Source organism: Pseudophryne corroboree, chromosome 9 (genome assembly GCF_028390025.1).
Source record: "Pseudophryne corroboree isolate aPseCor3 chromosome 9, aPseCor3.hap2, whole genome shotgun sequence".
Taxonomy (NCBI): Eukaryota; Metazoa; Chordata; class Amphibia; order Anura; family Myobatrachidae; genus Pseudophryne; species Pseudophryne corroboree.
The window spans coordinates 120,307,327-120,327,125 of NC_086452.1; the positions used below are offsets into that span (position 1 = coordinate 120,307,327).

At 45.6% G+C, this 19,799-nt stretch overlaps 1 pseudogene; it reads left to right on the forward strand.

Annotated features, from left to right (window-relative positions):
* The first annotated feature begins 339 nt into the window (after positions 1 to 339).
* On the forward strand, positions 340 to 13,067 carry LOC134958751 (uncharacterized; annotated as a pseudogene).
* The last annotated feature ends 6,732 nt before the right edge of the window (positions 13,068 to 19,799 follow it).

Here is a 19,799-nt window from a genome sequence, read left to right on the forward strand (position 1 = left end):
CCTACATACATTGCAGAGATACATAATATTTGTGGCTATCTCCAGAAAAACTGGTGTTTTGGGGGACATAGCTGCAAATATTGTTTGATAAATGGGCCCCTAAGTTTTAGGGTGAGATAACATCCAAGATGAAATGGCAGAAAGGCATTCAGTGATGCTGACCAATACAGATTATGCCAAATCTGGGGAGGAGAGATATATTTGAGTATCATGCATATGCAGATGACACTGAAATCCAAAAGAGCTGATTAGTTTGCAAAGAGATCTGGAGTTATTTATGTATAGCTTTATGAAAACACTACAGCAAAAAGGTGTTTTTTTTTCAGTTGAGTTTCCACCATGGCAGACAGAAAAAATAAATTATCTGGTGCACAGTATCGAAAACGGAGGGCTGAAAAGGAACAAGGCAAGCAAGAAGGTTAATTTCTTAAGTATCTTCGGCCACAACATCGGGATGATGAAGGTAGCTCTACTTCAAAGATTCAACCTGAGACTGAAAAAGAGACAACAGTTTTGTCTACAGCCTCATAAGCTGACAAAGAGTATGAGGAACATACTGAAGATGTTGAAGAGGAACATACTGAAGATGTTGAAGAGGAACATACTGAAGATGTTGAAGAGGAACCATGTGAAGTCCAGCTGGATCAAGAAGTGATACAAAGTGAAAGTAGCTCCAGCTTCAGCTATAGTGACCCTGCTACCTGGATAAAGTGTGATGATAATTTCCGACAAATTTTGGTGGAACATGGGCCAGAACAGGTTCAGCAGTTTAAGTTTCCTAAAGATGCCAATAAGAGAAGATTTCTAACAAATCATTACAAAAGAAGACTTCCTAATGGAGACCTAATGCACCGTCAGTGGCTACAATATTCTATATCAAATGACTCTGTATTTTGCTTCTGTTGCAAGTTGTTTAGTAATTACACAAACCCGCCATCATCTCTCTCTGATAAAGGATCCAAAGATTGGAAGAACATTACTGCAATTTTGTCACAACATGAGAGAAGTAATGCACATTTGGTCAATTTTCAAAACTGGAAGGAGGTTGAAATACGATTGAAAAACAAAAAAACAATTGACGAAGAACATATGCGCATTATTAAACAAAAAGAAAAGTACTGGCAGCAAATCCTTGAACGATTGATTGCTTTAGTGAGAGTTCTTGGTATGCAAAATCTGGCCTTCCGTGGAACCAATGAAAAATTGCACACAGCTGGAAATGGGAACTTCCTAAAATGTATTGAATATCTTGCTTTGTTCGACCCCGTAATGGATTAACACATTCGTAAAATAAGAGATAAAGAGACCTATGTACACTACCTTGGAAAAGATATACAGAATGAACTAATTCAGCTTTTATCCAACACTATCAAAGAAGAAATTCTTAAATCTGCTCAAGTTGCAAAGTATTTTTCTATAATTATTGATTGTACACCTGATGTAAGCCACGTTGAACAAATGACCATGATCCTTCGCTTTGTGAACATAGCTTCATTAACTGATGATTGCGAACCTGTACGCATTAAAGAACATTTCTTAGGATTTCTGCCACTAAAGGAAACAACTGGTGCTGGTATGACAGAAATTATCCTTCACCAGCTAGAAGAGATGTCATTGCCTGTTGCACATTTACGTGGTCAAGGCTATGATAACGGAAGCAATATGAAAGGGAAGGAAAATGGTGTGCAATGAAGAATTATGGATATTAACCCAAGAGCATTGTTTGTTCCTTGCAGTGCACATTCTTTGAATTTAGTTGTGAATGATGCTGCAAAGTGTTGTTTGGAGGCCACATCTTTCTTTGCTCTGGTACAACATGTGTATGTGTACTTCTCAGCATCCACACGTCGATGGGATGTTCTAATGCGCCATGTGCCTAGTCTTACGGTTAAGCCATTGAGTGAAACAAGATGGGAAAGTCGAATTGATGCCTTGAAGCCTCTTCGCTTTCAGCTTGGTGATATTTATGATGCCCTAATTGAAATCTATAATGACAATACCCTCACTGGAGCATCTGGCAACACCTCAAGAATAGAGGCACAAGGTCTTGCAAAAGGCATTTCTAATTTCAAGTTTGTCATTTCTCTAGTGGTTTGGTATGGTTTATTGTTTGAGGTCAATATGACAAGCAAACCGCTTCAGACAAAAGAATTTGACATACATAATGCCATTAAACAACTGAACGAAACATAGAAGTTTCTTGTAGACTGCAGGAGTGATGAAGGGTTTGGGAAAGTACTGGAAGAGGCCGGTGAACTTGCTGAGGCACTTGGGATACCAGCACAGTTCGAAGTAGATCCTGTTCGCATTAGTAGAAAGAGGAAGCAGTTCATATATGAAGCAGAGGATGCGCCTATTCAGAATCCTAAGGAAAAGTTCAAAGTGAACTTTTATTTTGCTGTGCTTGATACAGCTGTGCAATCAGTTGAAGAAAGATTCACGCAGATGAATCAAATTAGTTCTGTGTTTGGCTTCCTCTAAAATGTTCACGGTTTACAGAATAGAACATCACAGCAAATTATGGAAGATTGTTGCAAGTTAGAGCAAGATTTACAACATGGCGACTCCAAAGATATTGATGCTTCTGATTTATGCAGTGAATTACAAAGCATTGCAAGGCGAGTTCCAGAGTGTACATCTCCACAAGATGTATTCAACTTTTTGTGTAAAAATTAGCTGATAGATGTTGTCCCCAACACATGTATTGCTCTTCGCATCCTTTTGACCCTCCCTGTGTCTGTGGCCAGTGGCGAGAGAAGCTTTTCCAAGCTCAAGTTGATCAAAACATATATTCGATCTTTCATGATGCAAGAAAGACTTGTTGGTCTCTCTCTTTTGTCAATAGAACATGAGATCGCACAAAAAGTGGATCTGAAAGAGCTTGTCTCTAAATTTGCTAAATTAAAAGCACGGAAAGTAAAAATCTAATTTTTTTTTTGCATTTCTTTCAGTACATTTCCTGTACAAAGTGTTGATGCTATTGCTGCTACTACTATAGTGTTATTTATTGTTGCACTTCTTCCAGTAAATTTCCTGTACAAAATGTTAATGTTATTACTGTTACAGTGTTATTTATTGTTGCACTTCTTCCAGTACATTACCTGTACAAAATGTTAATGTTATTACTGTTACAGTGTTATTTATTGTTGCACTTCTTCCAGTACATTTCCTGTACAAAATGTTAATGTTATTACTGTTACAGTGTTATTTATTGTTGCACTTCTTCCAGTACATTTCATGTACAAAATGTTGATGTTATTACTGTTACAGTGTTATTTATTGTTGCACTTCTTCCAGTACATGCCCTGTAAAAAGTGCCAATGTTACTACTGTTACAATGTTATTTATTGTTGTTATAATTTATGTTGTTAATCTAAAAATAAATATAATAATAATTTGAAAAGTCAAGTGTGTATGTGAGCAGCTGGGCGTAGGGTATCGGGGAAGGCAGGGGCGGTGTTCTGCAGCTTTGCCTAGGGCGCCTATAAACCTTGCACCAGCCCTGAATACACGTGATGCTTTTATGAATAGATAAAAGTGCAAATTTAAATTTATATGCACATTATTGTATTCCAGATCGGCCAGAAAAACCTGCATCCTTGATTGCATTGCATTGTCAGATTTGCATAAATTATAACATAGGAATGTTTACTCTTTAACACTAATGTATATTCAGTCTTCTAAGCAGACAAGTTAATACATGTGTCATATGGCCCTTATTTGAGCGTTATTTGCTTAGATATCCCTTTTAATTTGTAGATCACAGGTACTCTAGTCTCTAAAGCTGTACTATCATGTACAGATTGTTGGCCCTACCTCTTCTATGGGCCCCTAATAGCTGCTCAACCTAGCAGTCTTTCCTGGGGCTTGTGGATAAGTCACAGCTCTAGCTGAAAATTAGGGATGGGATGTGAGGAGTTCTGACGCCCAGCCTGAGTAAGCGTGTGAGCTTCAGCTTCCGCAGATGGCCGAGGGTTACGTTCATTGCAACTGAATGACGCGATGCCTGCAGCTGCAGCTGTCTCCACTCATTACACAGGGAGTGACTCGAATCATTCACACTTTCTGATGATTCGAGTCACTGTGTTGAGACAGTGAGTCAGTAGCCATCTCTACGCGATGGTGATTCGATGCTGCATCTTTGGACTCAGCACTCAGATGCATGCAGGGGGCATCTATTTCCTTCAGACGCCTCCTGCTGCATTAGCATATTTGTTGTAAGAGTTGTACGTACACTTACCAACAAGGTGTCTGGATTCTGCTCATCGGGATGCTGCTGTCGGTATTGTGACTGCTGACATTCCAACCGCCGGGATCCCGATGCCATCCTAATGACTACATTGCAAGATATATGCATATGCAGTGATTGTGCTTGATATATGTACCACATAATGGGGGTGATTCCGAGTTGTTCGCTCGCTAGCTGCTTTTAGCAGCATTGCACATGCTAAGCCGCCGCCCTCTGGGAGTGTATCTTAGCTTAGCAGAATTGCGAACGAAAGATTAGCAGAATTGCAAATAGAAATTTCTTAGCAGTTTCTGAGTAGCTCGAGACCTACTCACAAATAGCGATCAGTTCAGTCAGTTTCGTTCCTGGTTTGACGTCACACACACACCCAGCATTCGGCCAGCCACTCCCCCGTTTCTCCAGACACTCCCGCGTTTTTCCCTGAAACGCCTGCATTTTTCCCTGAAACGCCTGCATTTTTCCGCACACTCCTAGAAAACGGACAGTTTCCGCCCAGAAACACCCACTTCCTGTCAATCACACTACGATCAGCAGAACGATGAAAAAACGTTGTTACGCCGTGAGTAAAATACCAAACTTTTGTGCTAATTTACTTGGCGCAGGCGTGCTGCGTACATTGCGCATGCGCAGTTTGCGACTAATCGCTCCGTAGCGAAAAAAAATAACGAGCGAACAACTCGGAATGACCCCCAATAACTGATCCTCACTAGTTTCAGTACTGGTCAAACTATTTACTATACCACAGCTATCATGCCATGTCTTCTACAGGGATCTTGACCGCATACCCTTCTACAGCACAATATTCAAGTAAAACACTTGACACAATGCAAATTGCAACTTCAATTTTCTATATATTTAATCTTCGGCTCAGCAGGAAATCTGTATCGGAAGACACAGACTCTGGCCTCGAGATGCTTACACGCCCCCTGTTTTGTAAAACTGTTCCTGTCACCGCCCTGACTGCACCCGAACGGCCACAGCCTGTCTATCTTGCTGCGGCTTGTGGACACTGCAAGCAACAATGTTCACCCGCCATTGGAGTAGTAAGCAAACCATTGGGTCTGGGATGTAGTCAGCATGCCAACGTTAAGAATGCCGAAAGGCACAAGACTGGCGACGGAATCCTGAAAACCTGTCATAACACTGACGCCAGAATCCTGATAGCCCATATCCCAAATGTAAGTCTGCCAGGGAGGGTTAGCGTTAGGCACTAGGGGGAGGGTTAGTCACCATGGGAGGGGTTAGGCATTATGGGAGGGGTTAGGGTTAGGCAGCGGGAAGGGGGGGTAGGGATTGGCACTAGGGGGAGGGTTAATGTTAGGCTGCGGGAAGGGAGGGTTAGAGTTGGGAGTGAGAGTATAATTACCCACCAGGTCTCAGGATTCTAAGCGTTGGGATGCCATTGTCGGCCATGTGACCACCAGCATTCTAAGCGTTGGTCTCCCGTAACCAACCCTTGGGTTTGCATACTATTTTGAATCAGGGCCATTGTGTTATTTATTAGTTGAAATTAGAATTGCTATGTTATTTTGTTTACTGAAAGCAGAAAAATAAAACACATCAGAAAATTTCTGCAACAAAAATAAAACTCTGGACTATCATTTCCTCCCATTCATGTACCTTGCATACGTCATTCCTTGCTGCAGTGTGCTTACCGTGGCTGTCAGCAGTCAGGAGGAGAGGCCTTTCGACCCTGCTTCTTTTCTAAATGTAAGCTAACCATCAAGTACTAACTACCCCACCCCCCATCCTCAGTGGCACTGACAACGTTCACAGTGAATGTTTTCCCTAGCAGAACTGGCCATTCCCCTGTTCTAGGCCCCCTCCCTCTCATACCAGGGTCCGGTGATAATAAAGGTTTGGAAGTCTTTTTTTTTATTCTATAAACCTATTATTCAGACAGTTCCAATACCAGGACACAGGCAAATAAATACTGTTGCTTGGTGATAATGTCATACTAACAGACATGCTCAACATGTGTCTACTACTACAGGGCCTGATTCAGACATTTATGTAAATGTGATATTTCTGTATATCTGCAATGTTAGCAGATCTGGGCATGCTTAGGAGCCACACTGCGCATGTGAAGATCTGTTTCTGTAGCATCGGTCACAGTGTTCCAAAAGGTACAGTATGATTGTTAGGGGAGCAGATACGGGGAGTGTTCCAGGAAACGGGGACATGTCAGCCCCATTTTCTGGGTGACCTGGATGTAGCTTTACCATACCTCCCAACTGTTGATGTGGCCAAACTGGGACACTTGTGTGTCTGAAAAGGGGTGTGGCCCCAGCAAAATGCAGATGGTGCCTCAAGTGGGTGGGTGCAGATTTATGGCACATCCCCACCCACGGGCTGCAGTGTCCAGTGAATAGATGCTATGCACAACATCTAACAGTGCAGGGAGGTGAGCAGTGGGCTGCCAAGCTGCTTGGGGATGCACGGCATGCCCCCAAAATGACAATAATGGGGGTTGTGCAGTGAGGCCACACCCCCTTTTCAGGCATGGAGCGTGCAAAGTCTCACATTTATGGCTTCAAAAGTTGGGAGGTATGGGCCAGTGCTCCTTGGGCAGCTGGTCAGCCCACGGCTCATCTCTCTGCACTCTTTAGATGCATGCGCATGTGCTCGACCTTCATGCAAAATACGCACTGAAGAAGACGATTGGCAGCTGCTTTTGATTTACTGAAGACATTATTATTACTGTGGTTTCTGCAATCTATTAACATTATTTATTTGACATTTGCATTCGGTCTGTGGCAGGTAAGCAGATTCTCATTTGATTTTTTTTAAAGGGGAAAGGGTATGTTTATATTTCTGTGAACTTTGTACTTTTATATGTCTGTCAAGGGTATTTCACAAGATGAGGGAGCTGTGTGTATCAGGCCCCATCACTGCAGCTCCCGACCCCTCGGTACCTGTGTTGGGAGTAACTTAAAATTTGCGGGTACACCCCCTATAACTGCTGTAGCACCGCACCCGTCTTTCCGGGAGTCATGTAATCTTAAAGATAGCACTTGAGCAGCATAGAGCATTGGCTCTGGCATAGTTCCTGAGTCTTTGCTCTGTGTTTTGCAATTGCTATCATTACAGTTACATGATTGGCGGTAAGATTTCCGTCCAGACAGCGCAAGTATGGGTCTCTCCTGGATGCATGGTGTGCGGCCCCCATAAGCACATGGGTCCATGTACACTGCACAACCTTGGCTCATTATAGATGTGGCACTGACATCTGTATTTAATTGTATTTCTGCAGCGGGGTACACTGGTATTCCACAGGGAATAACATCGGGGGTGCAGAGTTGGATCTTGATCCGAGGTACCAACAGGCTAAAGCTTTGACTGTTCCCAGGATGCACTGCACCACCTTCTCTATAGCCCCGCCTCCAGGCACTGGAGCTCAGTTTGTAAGTTGGTGCCTGCAGTGCAAATCACTAACAGGTGGGGCTGCGCTAGGCAGCCCCGAAAAGAGCTTTTTAGAAGACTTCAAGGGCCGCAGCACTTTCTATGCCTTTATGACATGCTGTACTGCAGCTCCATCACCTCCCTCAGTGGAGCTGCATACTCCTGCGTAGGGCCGGTGCTAGGGTGTTCGGCGCCCCCCTGCAAGCTATAAATTTGCGCCCTCCCTCTCATACTGTAGTTAATAAAATGAGAGTGTGCGCCGAAGGACGCAAAAAAGGATTATGGTTTTCCACGGGGTGTGACCATACAACAGTACCCCCAATTCAAATTATGTCACACAGTAGCACAATCTTATTCACATTTCACCGCACATAGAATGAGCCGAAATTCACATTATACCACACGGTATGAGACGAAATTCACATTATAGCACACAGAATGAGCCAAAATTCACATTATAGCACACAGAATGAGCCGAAATTCACATTATAGCACACGGTAGGACCCGAAATTCACATTATACCACACGGTATGAGCCGAAATTCACATTATAGCACACAGAATGAGCCAAAATCCCTGTATACCACACGGTAGCCGAAATTCAAATAATAGCACATAGACTGAGCCGAAATTCACATTATAGCACACGGTATGAGCCGAAATTCTTATTATAGCACACAGAATGAGCCAAAATTTACATTATAGGACACAGAATGAGCCGAAATTCAAATTATGCCACATGGAGACAAAATTCAGGGAGAGTGACAGAAGGGACAGGGAGAGAGGGAGGGAAAGTGACAGCAGGGACATAGGGACATGAGAGGGAAAGTGACAGCAGGGACATAGGGACATGAGAGGGAAAGTGACAGCAGGGACATAGGGACAGGGAGAGTGACAGAGAGAGGGATAGCAAGGGCATACAATAGGGACTAGGGAGAGAGAAAGGCAGCAGGGTAAGATCACCTATTTAGCAGCAGCGGTGCTGAGGATGCTGTGGTCTGCAGTGCGGTGTATTAGGAGGCTGTGGTCGGCATGGTGCGGAAGTGCAGAGAAGGACTGAGGGCGGCGGCAGGGTGGCAGCGGTGTAGCAGAGGAGGAGGCAGAGGGCGGTGGCGGTGCAAGGAGGAGGAAGCTGTGGTTGGCGGCACTGCGGCTCCTATGACCACAGCGCCACTGTTTCAAATCCGCCGTGGACCTGCAGCCAATCAGGAGGAGGCAGGATAAGATCAGTGGTGAGGGGACAGGATGGGAGCAGGAGGGGACAGGATGGGAGCAGTGGTGTGGAGCAGGAGGGGGCAAGATGGGAGCAGTGGTGCGGAGCAGGATGGGAGCAGTGGTGCGGAGCAGGAGGGGCAGGATGGGAGCAGTGGTGCAGAGCAGGGGGGCAGGATGGGAGCAGTTGTGCGGAGCAGGAGGGGCAGGATGGGAGCAGTGGTGCGGAGCAGGGGGATGGTAGTGAAAGGTACTCGCTCTCGCTCGCTAAGTTCAACAAGAATGTCACCTGCTCCCCACAGCTCCCGGGTCCCGGCCGCCGTTGTTCCCTCTGTGGACAGTGGCAGCAGCCTCACACAGGAGCCGCGGCGCTAAGACAGATAGCCAGAGCAAGTGTGACTAGAGCTCCCGCCGTGTCCTGCTCCTCCGTCTCTTCACAAGTCCCATCAACAGAGCAGCTGTCCTGTGCTCCAGGAGCCTCATACCGGGGAGTCGACAGGAGAAGCATGGAGACACTGCATGGCACACGAACGAGACGTGACCGGGCGCCTCAAGGGCGACATTAATCGGCAGCATGGGGGGCACATTAACCGGCGGCAAGCTTGTGAGTGGGGGGTGCCATGATGCCTATGGTCTGCACACTGCTATTAGTAAAATAAAAACAAAAAACTTCCATACATACATTACACATACATTATAAATAATTATACATACATTACATATACATTATACATAATTATACATACATTATACATACCGTCCACAGGAGGACACAGGGGCAGTGCGGTGCTGAACAATTAAGAGGTGGGGAGGAGAGGGGAGGGAGACTGTGACCTCACCAGAGAAGAGAGCCGTGTGGACCTGAGAAGAAGAGCCGCTTCTCGTTGCCGGAGACGCAACGAGAAGAGGGAGTAAGGTAGCAGACACCAGGACGCTACAGTGTGACAAGCGCACAGCAGCAGGGATACAGAGCAGGGAGAGCGCCTCTCCAGCCCAGTGCTCCGTGCTTTGCATCCCTTCTCTGAGCGTGTTACGCCGGGCCTGGTGACAGGAGGGACAGGTCAGGGAGGGGAGGAGACCACCTTTCTCCTTGTAGCCCATGGCTAGCAGCAGCACACCGTTATTAGTCCTGCTGACTGATCCGCTGGTTGAAGGCCCCCCAAGTGCTGTGAAAATGTGATGGCGAAAGTTCCACCTCTGCCATCTACCCTTAATGCCTGCAGAAGTGAAACTTATACACACACAAACACATATACATACATACACACATACATACATACATACATACATACATACATATACATACACACATATACCTACATACAGTACATACACACAGTACATACACACACATATACATACATACACATATACATACATACACACACACATATACACAGACAGTACATACACACATTTTCTCTCACCTTTTTTCCATCCACTTACAGTATCAGTCTGGTTGGCTGCAAGGGATCTGCCTCAGCTTGGGGATCCCGTTTAGCCCCGCCCCTTTTCGTTCGTGTAACCCGCGCCCTTAAGTCCATGTAGCTCCGCCCACCTTCCATCCGCTCATCCTGCCTCTGTCCGATCATCATGCCTCTGTAGGGAAGGAGGGAGGGCTTTAAACGGACGGCGCTGCTGCCTGTCAGTTTGCATTTGCAGGCGGCAGCAGCAAGGGGACAGGCCAGGCTCAGGGCAGCGCAGCACAGGGATGCAGAGCAGGAAGGCGCCTCTCCAATCAGGCGCCTACCTGCTTTGCATCCCTTTGCTGAGCGGGTAGCGCCGGGCCTGCTCCTGCGGCCGGGTTCCCGGGTACTTGCAGCAGAGACACACCGGTTTTCAGGCACACCACTGCTGCCGCTATCCAGGATCGCATGGTTGCACTAAAAGAAGGCGATAAGAGAGTCCCCCAGGTGGGACCCGCCGGTAAATCGCAATCCGGTCGCGGTCCCAGGAGATGGACTGCACCGCTGTCATGGACACTGTGCCGCACAGGGACTCCACTATATCCATCAGGGCAAGGAGCACAGGTCGGATTCACTAAAATCCATTTATAAAATGCTCCACAGTACCCGGTGGTGAACTCCAGCATAGGGGATAAGGCACTGATCTGTAGCCCCCAGCTTCAGGCGCCATCTACTGCTGGTGTTCCCGCCCTGTAGCTTCAGTTCTCTCTCCCTCACTCCCTGACAGAGATTTTGGCGCCATTACATAGCTGGGCTGATCTCCGGGACTGCTGGGCACTGTCTCCTCTGTAAATCCACCTGTATCATCAGCGCTGTGCATTTACAGACACTTAAGTATTCTACATGTCATTTTAGACAGTGTTAGTTAAGAACAAGTGTATTGCTATCTGAATATTTAGTACAAGTATTCTGTGGTATACATTCAGTGTTTACTGTGCATTGTTATATCTGTATACATACATATCTATATGTAATTTACTAGTCCAGTGCAGTTTTAGTGTTTATATATAATCATTCTTGCATTGTACCTGTGACTGAGTGTGCCTGTAGCTGCTGTGTGGATTCCATTCTTGTGTATAACAGGTTTTGCTATCACTATATTCTGTACCCTGGGAGCTAGGTGTGTCAGGGTCTCATATAATATATAGTGCTACACAGGGTATACTGTTTTGTATTTCTCACTGTGTTTTTCGGTCACCCCACACCGCTTAAATCCTCTGTTTGTGCTCTGTGTTTACGGTCACATAACACAGGGGATTATTTGCTTGTATTGTGTTTGTCTGACTATATTGTACTGTAACGCCCTAAGGCTACATCCCATATAATGTCTGCTACACAGGGCGGGACATCCGCGGACGCTCATGCATCATGCAGCGCTGTCGCCACCAGTGGGGAAAGTGTTAGCTGCTGGTTCAGGCGCTGGGTGTCATCCATCTCCCAGTCCGCTTGCGGCACCTTTGGCCAATCAGGACCCACCTTGGGCAGCGTTTTCAAATATGCTGACTACGCTTGTAACACGTCTTACGCCCCCTGTGGGACCTCCTGTGCCATTACAGCCACATATTATCCCTGTAGTTAATCCGCCATGGGCGGATACTCTGTCTACCCAGTTTCAGCAATTGAATCAGTCTTTGGTTAGACAAACATCTACCCCACGCCCTTCTGGAGCCAAGAAGTCATCTAAGCGGGCCATTTCTTCCTCACAATCCACTAATATTTCGGATAATTCTTCCGATGAGGATGGGGAATATACTGATCCATCAGACACTGATACAGTTGCTTCTGATGAGGAATCTACAACCCAGGTTGATGTTTCTGACCTTGTGGAGGCTATCAAGCTGATTCTCCAAATTGGTGATGACATTGAGCCCCCTGCTACGTCTAAGAAACCTGATAAGTTCAAACGTCAGAAGGTTGCTAAAGTAGTTTTACCACATGCTGACCTTTTAATTGACATACGTCAGGAATCCTGGTCATCTCCAGGAAATAAGTTTTCCCTGTCTAAAGAGATGCTAGCTCGATATTTTATCCCTGCGGAGTTGAGTAGCAAGTGGGAAACTCCACCGCCGGTGGACTCTCATGTCGCCCGTCTTGTGATATCATCTACTCTGCCTGTCACAACGGTCACCTCACTGAAGGAACTGACGGATAAGCGTGTGGAGGGATGCCTGAAGTCTATTTATACTCTTACCAGTGCTGTACATAGACCCACTATGGCTGCCTCTTGGGCGGCAAAAGGAATTGAAGCATGGGTTCAGGCAATAGAGGATGAGCTACCTCAGGATTTTTCTGACACTGCCAGACAATATCTGTTGTATATTACCACAGCCTCTCACTATATTCAGGAGGCAGCCTCTGATGCAGGGGTCATGGCGGCCAAGGAATCTACTACGTCTACCCTGGCTCACCGGATTCTGTGGTTGAGGTCCTGGAAAGTGGACCTGGACTCTAAAAATACCTTGGAGGTGCTTCCCTTTAAGGAAGACATACTATTTGGGAAGGATCTGAACAAGATTGTGACTGACTTGGCGACAGCCAAAACTGCATTTCTCCCAAGTACTAATCCTTCTGCTCATAAGGCTAAGAGTATAACTTTTCGTTCCTTTCGACCTCCAGGTAAAGCAAAAGGACAGGCGTACTCAAGACAGGCTCATACTTCCAGAACCACTAAGCCCAAATCTAAACAATCCTGGGCCGCCCGTCAGCCTGCTTCCAAACAAGAAAAGCCTGCTGCATGACAGGGCGGGCCTCCCCCTGGGGGACCCCAGGGTGGGAGGACGACTTATGCGATTCGCCCAGGCCTGGTTAAAGACCACTTCAGACACCTGGGTGCAGAGAGTTGTCTCTCTCTCACGGGTACGCAATCTCTTTCAAGAGATGTCCCCCTCGCCAGTTCTGTTCAACAGTTATCACCTTGGATCCATTGAAAGTGCAAGCTCTACACCTAATCCTTCCTGGAAGCAGAAGTAGTAGTGCCAGTACCTCTGCCCCAGGGAGGCTGGGGCTACTATTCGACCCTTTTTCTAGTTCCGAGACCAAATGGGTCTTTCCGGCCTATCCTCAACCTCAAATCATTGAACAAGTTTGTGAGAGTGTCCAAATTCCGTATGGAAAACCTGCGCTCTATTGTGCTGGACGTGGAACCCGAGGACTATATGGTATCCCGGGACATACAGGATGCTAACCTGCACATACCTATTGCCATTTCGCATCAGCAATATCTGCAGTTTGCTATTGGCAACCTTCATTTTCAATTCCAGCCTCTGCCGTTTGGACTGGCCATGGCACCTAGGATTTTCACCAAGGTAATGGTTGTGATGACGGCTTTCCTCCGCCGTCAGGGAATCAGAATCCTGCCATATCTGGAAGACTTGCTGATTCTGGCAAACTCCCAAGATGTCCTCCTCGGTCAACTGGAGATGTCGGTCCAATTCCTACAAGTCCATGGGTGGCTCATCAATTGGAAGAAGTCCTCGCTGGTACCTGCTTGGAGCATGGTGCACCTTGGGGCACTGCTGGACACACACAGCTAAAGACTATTTCTGTCTCCGGAGAAGGTCCTGAAACTTCAGGACAAGATCAGATACTTCCTCTCTCGCTTGAGAGTGTCGATACACTTGGCGATGCAAGTACCAGGTCTCATGATGTCCGCTTTCAACATGGTAGAGTACGCTCAATTTCATTCCCGCCCTCTGCAAAGGTTAATCCTTGCCAGGTGGGACGGATTGCCCCATTGAATCAGGTCTCAGAGGATTTCCTTAAATCCGGATGTGCGTCGGTCACTGAGCTGGTGGCTACAGAACCGACAGTTAAGCAGGGGCCGTCCCTTCTGGATCTCCATCTGGGTCCTACTGACAACGGACAACAATCTGCGGGGTTGGGGTGCTGTGTTGGAGCAATACTCACTCCAGGGTCGATGGACCAAGGAGGAATCTCTCCTCCCAATAAACATTCTGGAACTGCGGCCAGTGTTTAATGCGCTGACACTTGCCCTGCCTCTGATACAGAACAGGCCTGTTGGAAGTGTGAAAAATCCTTCAATGGGTGGAACGCCATCTGCCAGCAATATCGGCAGTGTTCATTCCTGGAGTCCTCAACTGGGAAGCGGACTTCCTCAGTCGTCAGGACATACACGCTGGAGAGTGGAGTCTTCATCCAGAAGTCTTTCAACTCCCAGTGGATAAGTGGGGCCTACCAGATGTAGACCTGATGGTATCTCGACACAATCACAAGGTTCTGGTCTTCAGAGGAAGGACAAGGGATCCTCAAACAGCGTTTGTGGATGCACTGGCAATTCCATGGAACTTTTGCCTGCCTTACGTGTTCCCTCAAGTGTCCCTCCTGCCCAGGGTAATAAGTTCAAGCAAGAAGGAGGAATACTTCTTCTAGTCGCTCCAGCGTGGCCCAGACGACATTGGTTCTCAGACCTGCAGGGTCTGTCGATAGAGCGTCCTCTTCTACTTCCTCAATGCCCAGACCTCCTCGTTCAGGGCCCTTGTGTCTACCCGGACCTGGCCAGACTGGCTTTGATGCATCACTCCTGAGAGCAAAAGGATGTTCTGAGGCGGTCATTCAAACTATGTTGAAAGCCCGTAAACCAGCTTCGGCTCGGATTTATTACAGGGTCTGGAATTCTTACTTCACCTGGTGTGCTGCTAAGAATTATGATGCATATACTTTCAGAACATCCATGCTTTTGGCTTTCCTACAAAAAGGCCTAGACTTGGGCCTTCGTCTGGCCTCCCTCAAGGTCCATATATCTGCCTTGTCAGTGTGGTTTCAGAGAAAAATTGCATCTCTTCCTAACGTTCACACTTTCACTCAGGGTGTTTTATGCATTCAGCCTCCCTATGTCCCTCCTGTGGCTGCATGGGATCTGTCTGTTCTGAATGCCCTAGACAAGAAAAACAAAAGGGATTTTTCCCATGCACTCTGCTGGCTGTTAGTAAGAAGAACTGTATACTATGTAATAATAGAAAATGTAGAGCTCTTCGTTACATATGTTTTGCAAAAGATATGATAAGCCTCCAGGCCACTTCACAGCTGCTCTATTACTGGAGGTCCCTAACTAAGCATAAGTCCAGGGCTTGGACCCCACAAAGTCGGCTCAGGCCCGACCACCCTAGGGCAGCACACCATTGAAATACTAAAGTGTTAATATGTGTTAAGAAAGAAGCAGAAGCTATGGGTTAGAAAGTGCTACAGAAATAAGGGTGTTAATAAAATACTCAAAAGAGTAAAATTAGTGAAAAAATAGGAGTGTTACATAAGTGCTAAATAAATAATATGGCGCGCTGCCCCAAGGTAGCCGACTTTGTGGGGTCCAAGCCCTGGACTTATGCTTAGTTAGGGACCTCCAGTAATAGAGCAGCCGTGAAGTGGCCTGGAGGCTTATCATATCTTTTGCAAAACATATGTAACGAAGAGCTCTACATTTTCTATTATTACATAGTATATAGTTCTTCTTACTAACAGCCAGCAGAGTGCGTAGGAAAAATCCCTTTTGTTTTTCTTGTCTAGAGTAACCCCCTCCCGCAGCACCTGAGGATTGTTACCAGCTTGATTAGAGCAGTTTGCCACCATTTACTGCTGTTCTGAATGCCCTACAAGAGTCTCCATTTGAACCTCTTGAGTCTGTGGACCTTAAATGCCTTATGCTTAAGGTCGTTTTTCTGTTGGCTATTGCCTCTGCTATATGGGTGTTGGACATAGGCACTTTGTCCTGTCGTCCACCCTTTCTGATTTTTCACCGTGACTAGGCAGTTCTTCGAACTCGCCCAGGTTATTTGCCTAAGGTGGTGTCACGACGCTGCCAGACAATTCCACAAATATGCCAATTTGATAATTGCCACATGCGGCGTGGGGATCGCTTTTGACACACGGGATTACTTAAATACTTCAGCTGCCACCAGCATGAGGAAATTCACGTATAAACGCAAGGTAGCCTTTGCTTCTACCTGTCACACACACACTGCAATACATAGAAAAGTAGGTAGACGTGAGCCACATGGGCCCTGAGGTCATAAGAATCACAGAATCAGAACTAAAATTAGAATTTTAATTTCAAGAATACTTCAGAGCTTTAGTTACAAAAAGGTTACAAAGATTATTAAGAATATTTTAATAACACACACAGAATACAGCAATCTCAATAAATGAAAAGTAATGAAAACTGCAGAAACCCTAATTCACTTACCCAAACTAATTTAGTTGTTTCTGTTGTGGGGGGAATTCACAGAATAACTCAGGTCATCTCCAACGTATTGTTGAGTCCCCAAGAGATCACTCTTTCTGTCCCCATGAGGGATACAGATATAGTCTTCAGCTCCAGCAGGCCTCCTCCCTTGAGATTTTTAACTACTTCCCTGCTGGACACTACACATACACCAGTTTTACATACTTGGTGCTTGGCAACAGGCAAGGGGTGTAGCCCAAAGGCATACTGTAGGAATCTCAAAGAGTGTGAGGTCTGGGCCCTGGGGGGGTCACACCTTCCTAAGCCTGGAGTTGTGGATATGAAGTTTTAGAGGTTTATGACATTAGCCAGGAAATAGGACTCCTGCATCCCCATCAGGACATTTGGTCACCCTTCCCTGGTCTGTTTACAGAGCCCCCCTTGTTGACATAACAATCCAATTGGTCTTATCAGACCTCAATGTCCAGAGCTTGGAAATATCTGCTTTTGATGTAGAAATGCAATCCCTTTTTACAATGGTCATGTCAGGATCCCAGACCACAGATAATTTATATTTTGGACAATATACAATTCTCCCTCTTATCAGTATTTATAACCTCTGGTCTGGTCATTGCACATGTCATCTCAAACCTTATGGTCTGCAGATCTCCCCCAGCCTGATTGTATGGAGGTTAAATGCAGGACATTGCCTGTCAGCCATTTTGTCACATCTAAGCTGAAAGAATACAAAAGTATGTATATATAGTCACTTGAAAACATTATTGGTGATTATTCCTGCAGGTAATCACAACACCTTAGATCACATATAATTTGTGATCCTCCTTTCGGTATTTAAACATGACAGGTGGTATCATCTTTTCACCTTAACCAGGACATTGTGGTTCCGGCCTTCATCTCTTCTGGTTTGTCCTTCAAAGAGCGATATTTTGATGTGGTACGGGCTCTCCGTATATATGTGGAAAGGACTGCCTCTATCAGGAGGTCAGATTCCCTTTTTGTACTTTTTGGTTTTCACAAACGTGGCTGGCCTGCGAATAAGCCGACCTTGGCCAGATGGATTAGAATGGTGATTGCGCAAGCTTATGCACAGGCTGGGCTCCCAGCTCCTGCTGCTATCAAGGCCCATTCTACTCGTCTGTTGGACCTTCTTGGGCGGCCCACCGTGGTGCGTCCGTATAACAATTGTGCAAGGCGGCTATGTGGTCCTCTGTGAACACGTTCATTAGGTTCTATGCCTTTGATACTTCTGCCTCCCAGGATGCTTCCTTTGGACGCCGGGTTCTTGTGCCCACTACAGTGCATCCCCTCCCATGAGGAACTGCTTTAGGACATCCCTGATGTTATTCCATGTGGAATACCAGTGTACCCCGCTGCAGAAAAGGAGATTTATGGTAGACTTACCATTGTTAAATCTCTTTCAGCGAGGTACACTGTATTCCACAGGGCGCCCACCCTGACGCACTTAGCTTCTTTGGGTTTGTATGGCATTAGCCGCTAGTCCCTTCTCCTGTCGTGAGAATGTGGTTCTATGTGACTAACATCTACCATCTCTCTTACCTTCTACTGCATTGGACTGGTTAACAAAACTGAGCTTCAGTGCCTGGAGGCGAAAACAGTATTTTATGCACTTAGACCATAACATTAGTAGTAAATGCTAAAGGTACAGTACACAATTTGTACACAGTATAGAGGAGGCGGTGCAGTGCATCCTGGGAACAGTCAAAGCTTTAGCCTGTTGGTGCCTCGGATCGAGATCCAACTCTACACCCCCGATTTTATTCCCTGTGTAATCCAGTGTACCTCCCAGAAAGAGATTTAACAATGGTAAATCTACCATAAATCTCGTTTTTACATTGTAAATGCAACTTATTAATTAATAGCAATGTCTAGAGACATACAGACTGTCTTATCTATATGACGTTTTATTAAATAATATACTGTGTACAAATTGTGTACTGTACCTTTAGCATTTACTACTAATGTTATCGTCTAAGTGCATAAAATGCTGTTTTCTACAGGTGTCAACCTGGCATATATACTTATAGCTGTATAATCTCGCAGTATGTGTACAGGAAACTTCTGAATTTTTGCGCAGCTCTACCATGAACCCTGTAGAGTAAGCCAGACCATTTTACCAGTGATGTGATGACAAATTGCGGCTTCAAAAATGTTGGGTCCCAGGACTGACAAATTAGACAGGCCCCCCCACCACACACACTGCCCCATAGCCACTATAGACTGTCCCATAGACACATACACTGCCCCATAGCCACTATAGACTGCCCCATAGACACACACACTCGGCACACAGTCCCATAGACAGACACACACAACTACCTCCATCTTCTGCTCCCGCTTCCCCTGCATCCCCCAAAGCTTACCCCTTAGCCAGGTTGGCAGCAGTGTGGATCAGATTCCGGGTCAGCTGCATATCGGCAGGCAGCAACGGAACCGTACGCGAGCCAATCGGAGTTCGCAGGACTGGTAGCCAATCAGGAGCTGCAATCAAGGCCTCATCTCTGTCCGGGCCTGGAATTACTGCCCCCCCCTCTTGATGGCATGCCTGACTGTACTGTACTATACTTCCCCACCCACACACATCACCAAGCTGGATGTCCTTTCCATGATCTCCCGAAGGAGATATTTAAAAAGTAGGTTAAGTACGATGTACTACTGTTCTCTCCTGTAGTAACACACGGCATCTTACATATCTGGATACTGTGCAAAATGTCTTTTTTGGGAGTTTATTATGCAAGTACATTTTTATGCAAAATGCCTCCATCTCTGCATCAGCTCCAGTGTATCGGTCGAGGAATAGTTGGAGCAAAGCAATGTAATGTAGATATCTAGACAAGGTAATTAATAATAGAAAGAGATATGCCGGGTGCTATTATTTACAAGAATTAGCCAATAATATAACAATAGATCAAGCAGCATAATATTACCCTCCTACATGCTTGTGAACATATACTTTATATACTGGCTATTTAGCCTGTATATAACAAACTTAAAAAGAATTTTGAAAGTTTTGCACTAGTACTAAAAACCACTCTGAGTCTGATATCTGAATAAGCCATACCCTCTAGATGTTATACCAAATACGTTCTTTTATTTTTCATTGGCATGAATATTCAGTATAAAAATATCACATGAATAACTGGTTGTTCATGTGATATTTTTATACTGAATATTCATGCCAATGAAAAGTAAAAAACGTATTTGGTATAACACCTAGAGTGTATGGTTTATTTAGATATCAGACTCCAGAGTATTT